The sequence below is a fragment of the Antechinus flavipes genome, chromosome 2, assembly GCF_016432865.1.
Source record: "Antechinus flavipes isolate AdamAnt ecotype Samford, QLD, Australia chromosome 2, AdamAnt_v2, whole genome shotgun sequence".
In the NCBI taxonomy this organism is placed as follows: domain Eukaryota; kingdom Metazoa; phylum Chordata; class Mammalia; order Dasyuromorphia; family Dasyuridae; genus Antechinus; species Antechinus flavipes.
The window spans coordinates 576,816,545-576,829,964 of NC_067399.1; the positions used below are offsets into that span (position 1 = coordinate 576,816,545).

At 36.3% G+C, this 13,420-nt stretch overlaps 1 protein-coding gene across 1 annotated transcript in view; it reads left to right on the plus strand.

The window, feature by feature from the left end:
• Positions 1-13,420, plus strand: part of BNC1 (basonuclin 1) — a 179,037-nt gene that overhangs the window by 139,435 nt on the left and 26,182 nt on the right. The window lies entirely within an intron of this gene.

Genomic DNA, 13,420 nt, shown 5'->3' on the forward strand with positions numbered 1-13,420 from the left:
CTTTCAAGTAAGGAAACTGAGGTTCAGAGAAGTTTAGACTTGTTCAAGGTCATGTGGTTTTGTAGACAACAAAATAATAAGTAATTCAAACTGCCATCTGATTTTTATAGTTCCTTCTTCCCTTGGGGTATATAGTCCTTAAGAAGTGTTTTCAAAGGTTTAGAATTGTTGTTAACCATCTTTATTTTCTTTCCTTTTTGAAAAGGATAACCTCAGTATTCTATAAAGTAGGGGATTTGGATTTGATTCCCTCCCCTTCTGACATCCTATAACTTCACAAACCTTGAGTCTAATTGTTACCTTAGTCCTCTCTCTCATTTTCTTGGAAATCTTTTTCCTTACTTTTGAAATATGACTAGTTTAATGTAGCAGTCACATTCCAAATTCTCAATTACATATATATAGATAAATATTCACTAGTCATTATACCACTCATATTGTTGATGAAGGCAAAAGCTCCACATTTTTGAGACTTGAAGAACTAAATGGCCTTTAAATTTACAAATGATACTAAATTTGAAAAGGAAGCTTTATGATATGGAAAGAATGGAAACTTACTCTCCCAATGCAAATTGCAACCTATCTGTGAGTTAGACAGCTTCTGGCTTGTGAATATTAGGTGACTTTTCTAAGACTATAATGGCTAATGTTAGAAGCAGAATTTGAATCCTGGTCTTCCTAATCCTGTATCTACTATACTATATTACTGATGTTGGGTTTTTTTCTTTTAGTTTTGCTTTTCTAAACTTAAAAAGATCACTATTTTGTTTTATTTTCAAAGATCAGCCTTCTTCCTCTCCTACCTCCTACCCCCCTCCAGAAAGTAAAAGAACAAAGCCCATGTTATGATTATGTATAGTTATGTTGTCATAGTTTAACAACAACAACAAAAAAAAACTAGTCATAAGATTTTTACTTTGTTGTGTATATTCGCCAAATCTTACTCATTGCAACTCTTCCTTCCAAGTTTTTATATATACATTCAACACAAGGAAAGAGTCTTTTTTTTTTTTTAATTTTACTTAGTTCAGTACATTGCACCTAGTAAGGAGTTTAATAAACATTTCACAGTACATCATATATAAAGCCCAGCCTAGAACTGAACAGGAATCCTCACTGTCCTCTCTCCATTGTTTGAAGTCCTCTAATGAGAGAAGAGTCATTATCTCTCAATGCAGGTCGTTCTACACTGGGACAGTTCCCAACAGTTAACCAATGTATTTGTTGGTTTGTTTTATATCGAGCTTAAATTTGCCTCCCTGCAACTTATTAGTTCTAGCCTCTAGAGCCAAACAAAACAAATTGAATCCTATTTCCCTGGGATGACATTGAGATATTTGAAGATAGTCATCATGTTGTTTGTCCTTCCCCAGGTTTTCTCTCATCTAAGTGAAACATCTTCATTTATGTCTACCTGTACATCCCAGTCCATCCCAATATCCTCATATTGTGTTACCTTGAGGTTCTTCCCAATCTTTTTATCCTCTTTTGGACACTCTCTAGCTTATTAGTTTCCTGCCTATAATGTAACAACAAGAACTGACACAGTATTTCAGATACAGGGGCAAAATATAGCATGACTACTATCATAGCTAAGTACTGAATCTTGTGAATGATGAGTCCTAGTTGTATATTCAGATTTATACAAATATTCAAAGTTATAATTATGTAAGATATGGTAGCTGGTTTTGACCCAATGGAAATAAGCAGTATGTGTACAAAAAATGTGAATTTATTTGTTTATGCTAATTGGGACTTGACTATATTCTTCTCTTAATGCAATCAAACATCATATCAGCATTTCTTTGGCTGCCACATCACACTGTTGACTCATGTTGTGCTTGTAGTTTGCTTTAAAAAAAAAAAAAAAAGCCCCAGATATTTTTCAGACAAATTGCTATTCTGTCACCTCATCCCCAGCTTGTATGTTTGAAGTTGATTTTTTTAAACCCAAGTGTTTTTATTTATCTGTTTTAAATTTCTTATTAGATTTATTCAGCATGTAAAGCATCTCATTCAGCTTTCTCATACCTCCAGATTTTATGAGAAAATGTTAAATAGCACAGAATTGAGTACAGATAGATACCTATGGTACTTCATCATAGACCACCTAGAAATTGATGTCAGATCATTGCTGACTACTCTTTGGGTCAGTCAGCTAGATCCTAATCCTCCAAAATCCACTATCACCTCTCCAATAAAATCTAGGTAAAATTTTTAAGGAACCAATAAAAATGAAATACAGATTATCAACAACCATAGGAATGATTCCAGTCAAGGAGAGGCAGTTGTTACTTCATCTGTCTATCATTATGTTCCTTTTCACTGTGTAGTTGAAAGACTGGCCACCACCAAACCAAAAGGACCTTCCCCTTTTCTCTTAAGCTTTCCCCTTCCTTTCCATCCCTTAGTCAGAGCCTAAGTGGGCTATTTAAGTACTCACAAGACTTAGATGAAATGGGAATCACTAATTCTGCTTTTTCTGGTGAGATGTATTAAACTACAAGGCCTTATAATTTTCTCTATATCATATATCTTGACATGCGGACAAACCCAAAAATCCCTGGGTCTTGCTACCTGTCCTTTCAAGTGAAATCTTAAGATTTTTTGAGACTTTGCATCTACCCTGAATTAAATTTTCTCTTATAGATTATCTCCCTTAGAGTAAGCTCCTTGTTTTTTGTTTATCCAGTTCTTAACAGTGTAAAGTGCTTGATACTATAGCATGCTTTTTCATGCATTTATTTATTCATTATATCATCTTGGTGAACTAGTCAAAAGGACTGGAGGTCAGTCCAGTTTAAACTGATACTGAAGAAACCATACTAAGTCATTGTGATCACTAATTTTTTCCCCATATGTTACTAATCATCACTTACTGATACATTCCAGAATTTTTCCAAGAAGTGAATTCAGACTCACTGGTCTTCACTTTGTAAATTTTATTTCTATCCTTTTTTTTTTTTTTTTTTTTTTTGAAAATCAGTACAGCATTTGTCCTTCCCAAATCCTTTAGTGATAGTTCTTCAAGTCAACTCAGCAAGCATTTATTAAGCTTCAAAGGCAGCTAGGTAGCACAATGAATACAGCACTGGATCTGAAGTCAGGAAGACTTACTTTGGTGAGTTAAAATCTTGCCTCAGTGTGACCCTACGCAAGTCCCTTCACACTGTTTGCCTCAGTTTCCTCATCTGTAAAAATGAGTTGGAGAAGGAAACTGCAAACCACTCCAGTATCTTTGCTAAGAAATGGAATCACAAAAAATCAGATATGAGTGAAACTACCAAACAACAAAAAGAAAGAGCTTGTGCCATACAGGGCAGTGGGCTGGGAATGCAAATACAATCAATTAGAAATTTTGTCTCTGCCCTCAAGGAACTGGCATTCTTATGGAGGAGGACTACACATAAAAAGCTGAAAGCTTTTGGGGGAAGGGAGGATGCTACACCTTTGGTAGAAAAAGTCAGAAATCAGGAGTGCCCCCTAGACTTAAAATGATTCTTCAATTGTCCATGTTTTACATCTACCAGTTCCTTCACTATTCCAATTCTCAATCTGGATCATCTGCTTCTGGTGATCTAGACTGGAAATATTAGCAAGTACAGTGACATGTTCTCTTATTATCTGCTGACTTTTCTGAGTTATCACCTTCCCTATAGCCATTTTTTTTTCTGATGTTTCCAGTTCAAAAAACAAACAAACAACACAACACAACATTTCCCTGGGAGAGAAGACAGAAAAAATTAAGTTGAGCAGTTCTACATTTTTCCACTTCATCAGTTATCGTCATACCATTCGTCTCTAGCAATAGTCCTCTCTTTTCTTTGACCTTTTTATCTCCTCCCCATGTAGGTAAGAAGGAAACCCCAGGTGCAGCTGATTCTAAGCTTTAGAAATCCTGCCGTGAGGCTTGGAAGACCATGGCATGTTTTAATATTCATCCTTTGTTATTTGCTCTAGCTTCCAATTCTAGTTCATGTCTTTTACTTTGGTGGGGGAGTTCCCTGCATATCCACACTAGTGTCATCAGACAGTTTCCCTTTTCTTTATCAAAAGGATTTTCTTTGTGCTTTTCAGAATTTCTTTACTGAGAGCTTCCAAAGCCTCCTGCACTGGTTTCCCTGTAGAATTTCAGGCCATATGATCCCACCCATCTTTTCTTTGGATACTTTGAAATCTGATCTCTCAAAATCTGGAAAGCATGTCAGACTTTCTTTTTTAGATAGAACATTCTCTTCCCTGAAATTTCTCCTCATTCCCACTGCAGCAACTCATTCCTTCTTCTTGTTGACATTAGCATCCAGAATAGAATTTCTCACTGCTTCTACTACTTTTCAGAGGATAAAATTATCAAGGCAAATCAGGAAATTATTCATTTCTGTGCTTTAGGCAGAGTGCACACTTATACAGATGTCTGCATAATTGAAGACCTCCTATTACTACTATATCTAATGCTTCCAATCCAGAAATCAGGTCATTCTTAATATTGTAAGCTATATTCAAGAAATCCAAGTCTGATTCTCAGCCATTACTTTATTAACCAGCTGCTCATTTCCTAATGTTTGTTGGATGTTGAATTATCCTAAGAAAATATGCAGGACAGAAAAGAAATTTTAAAATCAAGTTAACAAACATATGAAAACTTTTACTTCCACATAAGAAGCATTTCAAAGAAATCACCTTAGGAGATGAGACCTTGATTTCAACTATACTGCCAAAGCTCAGGATTCCAATTTGGAATTGTTTTCAGAGCTAATATATGAGCCACTCAGGAAACCAAGTCTCATTGTTTTATTACCCCACCTATATTTTCACCTAAATGGTATTAACCAGCTTAATAATTTGTTATATTCATCAGCCAAAGCTCTTGGGTAATTTTTTAAAAAATCCAAGTCTATTTCCAAAAATCTGAAGACTGGCTACCACTGAAGCTATTTAGAAAACTATCACAAGTATGGGAGTCAGCTAATAACAGGTTTCCATATACATGCTGACCAGTGAATGTTTTTCTGGATTATGCAGATGTTTTTTTTCCAAAGTAATTATTTTGAGAAGAACATTTCTCATGTGGATGATATAACTTATTTTAGAGATCAGTTCTATTTCTTGATTGTCATACTTGATAATATAATGAGCGTCAATACTAAACACTACTGAACCAAATGTCAGTGGCAGTATATTGAGGGGGAAAAAAAGAAAATGTAGCACTTGAATTTATTTTAGACTTAGTGCTTAATGGCTTTTATGAGCCTCATTATGAGGTGAATTGTATCAAATAAGACAAAGCCCATTTGAAAAAAGTGAAGGATAAAAAAAGATAAGGTGATCAAGAGTTTGAGATAAGAGTATACTGAAAAACATCTGTGTCAGTAGTATTTGATTATATTTAAAGTAATCTAGCAATATTTTCTCTCAAATGGGATATAGTATATAAAGTTTATCTAAAAAATAATTCGCCCAATGTACTGAACATATCGATTCTAGTATGCCCCACTTAGTTGTGGGCCTTTTTATTCTGCTTGCTTTTCAAAAAAATATTGTTATCTTTTGTGTCTAAATCATCCTTTGACTATATCTTTCTCCTTGTTTAAAAAAAAATTTCTTATAACCTTCTTTTTTTAAAAGAAAGAAGAACCACAAAGTTCAGCAAATCCAATACATTGATAGAGTTTGACAATATACAGTATTCAATACCCCCAGTCATTTAACTTCAAAAAAAAGGGGGAGGAAATTAATTTTCTCATCTCTCCTTAGGGACCAGCCTTGGTCATAATAAATAGATGGTGTTTGCTTCCTGTTTTTGTTATTATCGTTCTTTCCTTTTATGTTGTTGAAGTTGGTGTATATTTTGTTTTCTTCTTTATACTTTGCTTCAATTCACTTGTCTTCTCATGAATATATTCCATATATTCAGCATTTTTATGGCACAGTAATATTCTATTATATGTGGAAGTCTTATGTTTCAAAGGTACATGAAAAAAATTTAACAATTGTTCATGAGGAAGCAGCAAAATTCTTGGGAAGACCCAGAAAATAGGAGCAGTGACTAAAAGATAGAGTGAATGGGATTGTTAACACTGAAGAAAACTTTAAGAATAAGGAAAGCACAAGTAGATTTAGACAGCACCAGAAGACACAATTTGGAAAATTTGGTCATGGCTATAAGATTTATTGTTACAACTTAAAAGTTATGAAATCTCAGTAGCTAGAGATCTTTCAGAAAGGAGACCCGTATCATCCCCCATGTCTGAGAGATATAGACCCAAATAAAGACCAGCCTTTGGAAGTCTCATTTCACCCTTGTGCTAAGCTATTTTCCTTCATAAAAAAACATCAAGATTGCCCTAAAAAGCACTTAGAGAAAATCACTGGATAGAAGTGATGCTCTAAACATAGGTTATATCTCTTCTTTTGAAGATGCGATGGCAGAAGATTAGGGTCAGTTTTCCATTTTTAAAAAATAAACATTTTATTTGTTGAACAGGTGGGTAATTCTCATACTGTAGCTTCTGGAAAAACCACTCGTTTTTCTTGTACCTCTCCCTAAACCTGACTTTGACTTCCCTCCGAGCCTTACATTTTATTTTAGTACAGACACATGGAAGGATGTGTCCAATGAAATGTTCCCATATATCTGGTAGACATGAAATGGTTGTAGTTATAAATTTTCATAAAGGAATTGATTTTTTATTTCTTGGCAATCTTCCCTTTGGTGAGGGGGACAGGTTGAGGCATTTGGAATTAAGTGACTTGCCCAAGGTCACACAGCTAGGAAATGATAAGTGTCTGAGATCAAATTTGAATTCAGGTTCTCCTGACTCCAGGGCCCGTTGCTCTATCTTCTGGACCACTCAGCTGCCTCTGTATCACCTATATTCATGATGGTAATGGCTTTACATTCAGAATTATATCCCAGCCAGAACCCGCACTACCTTCTTATATTTCAGTAACTTGCCTATTTTGACATGAAGCAAGATTCTCTTAGAGCCAAAAGCTAGTTTTTCATTTTACTGGGGGCAAAAATTCATAAATGTCATAATTGTTTACTACAAAGTATTGTGTATTTTCTTCAGTATGTGAAGAAAAACAGGTATCCTATTTTAAAATTGTTTTTATTTATCTCTCATTTTTACATCAAGATTTTTCCTAGTATTATTCTCCTTCCATTTCCCAGAACCATCTCATATAACTCCTCCCAAAAGATTTAAGAACACCCACACACACACACCCAGGCAAAAGCCAATACACATTGAGAATGTCCAACTATATAAGCAACAATTTCACCTTATGGACCTCCCACCTCTATGAAGTGAAAAGGTGTCTGTCTTCTCATCTTTTTCTTTTTTTTGTAACCTTGCTCATTTTTTTTTGTAAATTCACAACATTCACTTTTGATTGTTTTGTGGTTCTTTCCATTTACATTGTTGTAGTCACTATGTATACTGTTTTCATGACTCAGTTTACTTCATTCCAATATTCCATTATCTTCATGTGCCATGATTTGTTTAGCTATTACTCATTCAATGGACAATTTGTTTCCAGTTCTTTGTTACTACAAAAAGTGCCTAGAGAAATATTTTTGGTATAAGGGCTTGCTTTCTTTATCAGTGACTTCTTGGGATTTATGTATATAGTAATAGTATCTCTGCTTCAGATGGTTCAAATTGACAATTAAGGCACTTTGTGGAATTTCAAATGGTTTTCAAAATGGTTGTACCGATTCCCAGCTCCACCTACAATGTACTAGTATGTCCATGTTCCCATAGCTTCTCCAACATTAACTGTTTCCATTTATTGTTATATTTGTCTAAGTTGCTATTAAGAAGTAGGTGCACAGACCACAAACCAGTGTCACCTTAAGAGACTGGCAAAAGGAGGCAGATAGACCAAGAAACTGGGAAGGGGTGGGGAGAAATGAGGCAAAATTTAAACAACTTACATAAAGATGATCTTACTCTAAGAGTAGAATAAGTATTTATTATTATTATTATTATTATTATTATTATTATTATTATTATTATTATTATTATTATTATTATTTGCTCCTGGTTTCTGTACAACTAATTTTCACTCCATTCCTCTGCCATCCATTGATTTCTTGAGTTAAAAAGTCTTGAGTCAAGAAATTAACAATTACTCTAGAGCTAAAGGTTCCCAAAGGTGAGCCTAATGTATGTACGTTTTTGGTTCCTTTGCTCATATTGTGGGGTTAGTATGATGCAACGGAGTGTCATATGTTGAAGCTAGAAGGGACCTTGAGGCATCAGTTCTAATAGAGGCTGATTATAATGAAGAAACTAAGGCCATTTGAGTTCCTGTGACTTTGCAAAGATTACATAGCAAGCCAGTGGCAAAAGCAAGACTAGAGCTGGCAACTGATATAAAAGTTCACATGAAATAACTGGCAAAAAGAAAGGTCAGTTTCACATACTAAGCAGATCTGAATGGTGATAACCATTGATGCAATCCTTCCCCCCACTTCACCCCAATCAAAATGTGTCTTTGTCTCAAACAAAAGATACCTTAAAAAGCCACTCGCTTCTAAATGTTCTTCCCAAATCTGTAGGGATTTCATTTCATTGTTTATGCCTGTTTTCTTTTTATTACATTGGGGCAAAATCTTCTAACTTCTGTGTCTGCTGAACACAGATAAATGAGAGAAGATGATTTAGAACCAAACTAGGACTTATATTTTGTCTTGTTTTGCTTTTTTTGTCTTTGAACATTAGATTCCTTAGACTTCTTTCTCAATTCTCTTATTCTTTTCTTTTTACTTAAAAAAGTCCAGTCATCTATGAATTCACCCTAGGTACAATTACATGCCCAGTGGACACTTTGATCCTTCCTTTTTGAAACCTGAAAACACTGAATGGAACATCTTTAGTCTTGGAAATTTAGTTTTCTCTGACATGCAAGGTAAAGTGGAAGAGGGGAAAGTAGGATGGACCAGCGAGAAGGGAATCACAGACAAGATAGTATTTTGGCAGCAGAACTTGCAGCCAACCTCTTGGCTAGACGTTATCATCCTTCTCTCTCAACAGAAGTCTGTTTCTGGGCCAGTCTATAGAAATTGCAACACTTGGCCTCTGTGGCAGTATGATCTGTACCCAGGGTGTTTGTTGCGTAGGGGGGAGCTTTGGCTCCTACTTCTTGCTCTTAAGTCAGGTCCTGACACCATCTCATGCCCCAGATGTGCCCAGACCTGCTGCCCCTGGATAGATGTCTCTTGGCAGTGGGGTGAAGGTAGAAGGGTTCATCCTCTCTCCTGGTGTTTCCTGACACACTGTCTTCTGAGGAATGTGCATAGTCTCCTTGTATTGATCCTCACAAACTCTCTAAAGGAGAGACATTATTCTACACACTCTTTCCTCTCATAACGGATTTGATTTTGGCTTTTACCCAATATAAGTAGACCCATTGCTGGCGTACTGCTTCCTGCCAGCTATCAACAAATAGTTGAGTTACTTTCTACCACACTGTCCAAGGGTTCAGGCAACAGAGCCTCCTCTGACTAAAGCTTCCCTCCTGGTTCCAGTGCAGTCTGAAGGCCATATCTGTTATTGATGCTCAGATCTCTGTCCCTTTTCAGTGATTATTAGTCAAAAAGTCTACATGCCCAGAAATTCAGTCCTTGATGCCATCTCTACAGCTTAGTGATTTCTCTTCCAAAAGCCTGTGGGTTTTTTTTTCTCTTTTGGGGAGGAAAAAAAAAACATTTACACTCCCGAATGAGAGAGTTAATCTTTTTAAAAAACAAAAACAAAAAACAAAACCCCAAAACCCATTTCTCCTTTGGAAACTACCATCTCACAACCTGTTACCATTTTACAACTTATGAGTCATGGTAGACTCTGTTCTGAAATATGAACATGGGACAGTTTTTACCCAAGTTGTGTAATTTTAGGGGAAAAAAAGAGTTGAGTATCTTATGATTATGTCAGTGTGTAGATTTTGAAGATTTTGTTTCTTCTCTCCAGAAGTTCTCAATCTGGAATATGTGAACCCCAAGGGGATATAAGAGGTTTATTGAGGAGTATGGGAATCCTTGGAAAATATATGATCCTGTTGAAATTACTCTGTAAATTTTCTCTATCTTGTGTATTCTGATTTATGTATATTGTCTTCCCATTAGAACATAAGTTCTTTGAGGGTAAGTCCTGTTTTTGCTATTTGTATTCTCAGTGCTTAGAAATCTCTCTGAGACATATTAAGTGCCTAATCAGTACTTGATAGCTTAACTGATTATTTTACTTATTTGGGGCATGTGAACAGTAAACATTAGAATATTTTTCATATTGAATAGTGGGGAAAAGGAAAGTTTACTGAAATCTATGACATTTGGCTTCTGTGGCAGAACATACATATAGATTCAAAAAAGGTTTTAAACTCTTGCTTTTATACTCTTTTCTCCATATTACTCAGAGAGAAATGCTGCTTGGAAAATGCTGTTTTCCTAAAGACATTAGCGCATGGGATAGTTGATTCTTATTCAAGTCTTTGCTCTGTTACTAACCAGCTGTTTGACTTGAAGCAAGTCATTTTCCTTCTCTGGATCATCATTTCCTCATCTATAAAATAGCAAATTGGATTAAATGATCTCTAAGGTCCTTTCTAGTCTTAATTTTCTCTGATTCTAAAGTCTTCATTGCAATGGCCCCTTAGTGGGTTTATTTATTGTTGGCTTTTTTGTTTCCCTGTTAAGTCTATTCTTCCCTCCCCCCTTTTAAAAAAAAGAAATTGAAAATCTGTAATAATGCAAATGGAAATTTAAAATCCCCCAGCTGAGAAGATGCATAAAGAGTTAAGCTCTCAGCACAGCATAAATTGACCAGTGGTTTTACATTTTGGATTTTCATTTGAATGTTCTTGTTTGGTTAAGTTCTTGTAACTGTAGGAATTCTTAACATCGGCACTTCTGACTTTGTCTAGTTAGAGGGTGCAAATATAACATGCTGCAGCTGAAGGTTTCAGCAGGTAATAAAATTTGTATTTGATCCCAACTAAAAATGGTTTGACCATCCAACGATGTATTCCTTCCCTAACAAACTGAGGCATCAGAAATCACTCTTTCTTTATGATGAGCAAAGTATATTACTGTAAGCCAAAAAAACTGTGGCCAGAGTACCAGGAGAAAAGGAACTTCCTGGATGGTGAGTGAATAAAAAATCATCTATTTTCCTAAAGCACTCTTGGGGGTAATACAGTGGGAGGAGAAGTCAGTGTCTCTTTTTATCACGAGCTGAATGTTTCAGATTTGAAGCCAAATAGGAGGAAAATGCCATAGAGTTCTACTGATCATCCCTCTCGATTCCTAATCTTAAGCTCATCTTTTCCTCTTTTTCAAACAATTCATTGAATACCTTCCTGAAGTCTCTTTTAGGTGGTGAAGGAGCAAAATAGGTCCCAGATGTACAAAGAATTAGATTTGTTTATTTGAAAAACACAAATGCACTATAAATTTGGTCTTTCTGTTTAAAGTCACTCTAAGGCTCTGCACATACATGGTTAAAGTACTAGCCACTCCTTTTGTTCTTATCTCTCATGTGGAATCACATGTGAGATGAGAAGTACCCGGGGTAGTGTGTTAGAGCTTAAGTAGAGAAGCCTTAAGGCTTGACTGCATAGCCCTGGAAAACTCATAGAAGGTGTCGAGATCTTACTTTCAAAAATATTATCTTTGAGTCCTCCTCCTGGTGTAAAATGCTAGGCAATATGAGAAGAGAAGGAGGCTGCTGGAAAGCAAACTGCTAAAGTCATGTCACTCCTATTTGCTTTAATCCACAGGAAGTTCCCAATGTAGTGAGTCATCCAAATCTTTTAAAACCTATTACAGATAAGTTAACAGATTAAGTTGATTTAGATTAGTTTTGTTAATTAATTAAACCTTGATTTAGATTAAGGTTTAATTTGTGGGAAGACATTTAACTAAAACAAACATACAAGTCAAATTCAGTTCTAGGACATTCTAGACATTTGTCTGTCCAGTTTCTTTTAGTTAAGTTGAAATCTTGTCAAATTGAATATTATCTGATTTAAATGGATCATTGTCTGGGACTTAGACACTATGTAATGTGTATGTTCCCACCAGGGTGATATTTAAAGGAATTGAACACATCTCTACAAATGGCACACGATGTGTGGGGATACAAAGGTTTTTCTGGTAATTAGGTTCTTTTGCTGGCCATATTAAAGTTAGACATAGGAACATTTTCAAACATTTTTCATAGCAACATACAAAGTTGAATCAACCTACATCATTATTGCTCAAATGTAATTTTTTCTTCAAGTGGAACAGCAGCAGCACTGAACAAAGCTAAACTTTTATGCACAATTTGTGTCAGGTTAAAGCAATATAAGAATATACAGTGATAGTAATGAAGATGAGAATGATGATTATAGTTGAATGCAGACAGCCCAGCCTTCCATAAAACATTGAGGTTAACAAAGGTGTTCTTAGGAGACCCCGGCCTACCCTTTCTGTGAACTTCTTCTTCCAGGGCAACTCATTTTCCCCTTTCTTCTTTTCCCCCACCTTTGGCCACTCAATGCCCTTCTGCTCCCCAAGCCTCTTCTTTCTGTTAGAACTAAAATGATCCAATGCCATGTGCACTTGTTGCTTGATTGACACTCATGTGAACTGCAGTTATAATGTTTTCTGTCAAGGAGGCATTTACCTTTTAAGTCCCTTATCTCTCATCATCTTATAAAAGGCTTTGTCTCTCCTTAAAGGAATTTTAGGCCTTGGCAAACAGATGAGACATGTTTTTGGATAGGGGAAGTCCAAAGTCATACTTTAGGTACATCCCTGAATAAAATAAAACCCCAACTTATCCTCCTTACTACTATTCTGGTCTTCAGCATCCTCACAAGTAAAGGCTTTGGACTCTTTAAGATGCCTTCCAGAACTGAATCCTTTTTTTAGGATTTGGGATACAGGATGACTGTAGATGCATCCTAAGAGACGAAGGGGCAGTCTCCCCCTTTGTCTCCCTGCCCCCTCCTCCAGTTCTGCTCCCTCATGCTCTCTGTGGCCTCCGGCTCCACTGGGATCAACAAGCTGGGTCTGGTTAGGTTTAGGCTACAATCCGACTTACAATGTTTCTTATTTCTTTTAAGACCTTGAGCTAGCCTGGCCCTGGCTTAGCCCACTCCACCCCACCCCTGGACTCGACCCCTACGTCTCCCTTTCCCCTCCCATTGTTAAGCACAGGTTGGACTTTTCCCCCACATAACCTGTCCCTTAACCTCCTTCTGCTCCAGGAGGCCCTTATGCTCTTCAGCACATCTGACCCCATTATTTTAGTTATACTTTTAACAATATTATCTTTCCTCTCATCTGACCCCCAGACAATTCGCCCTTTGCAAAAGCACGATTGCCTGTGCATCCCCCGGCTGAAGTACAAGAGTGCAAGAGAAACTC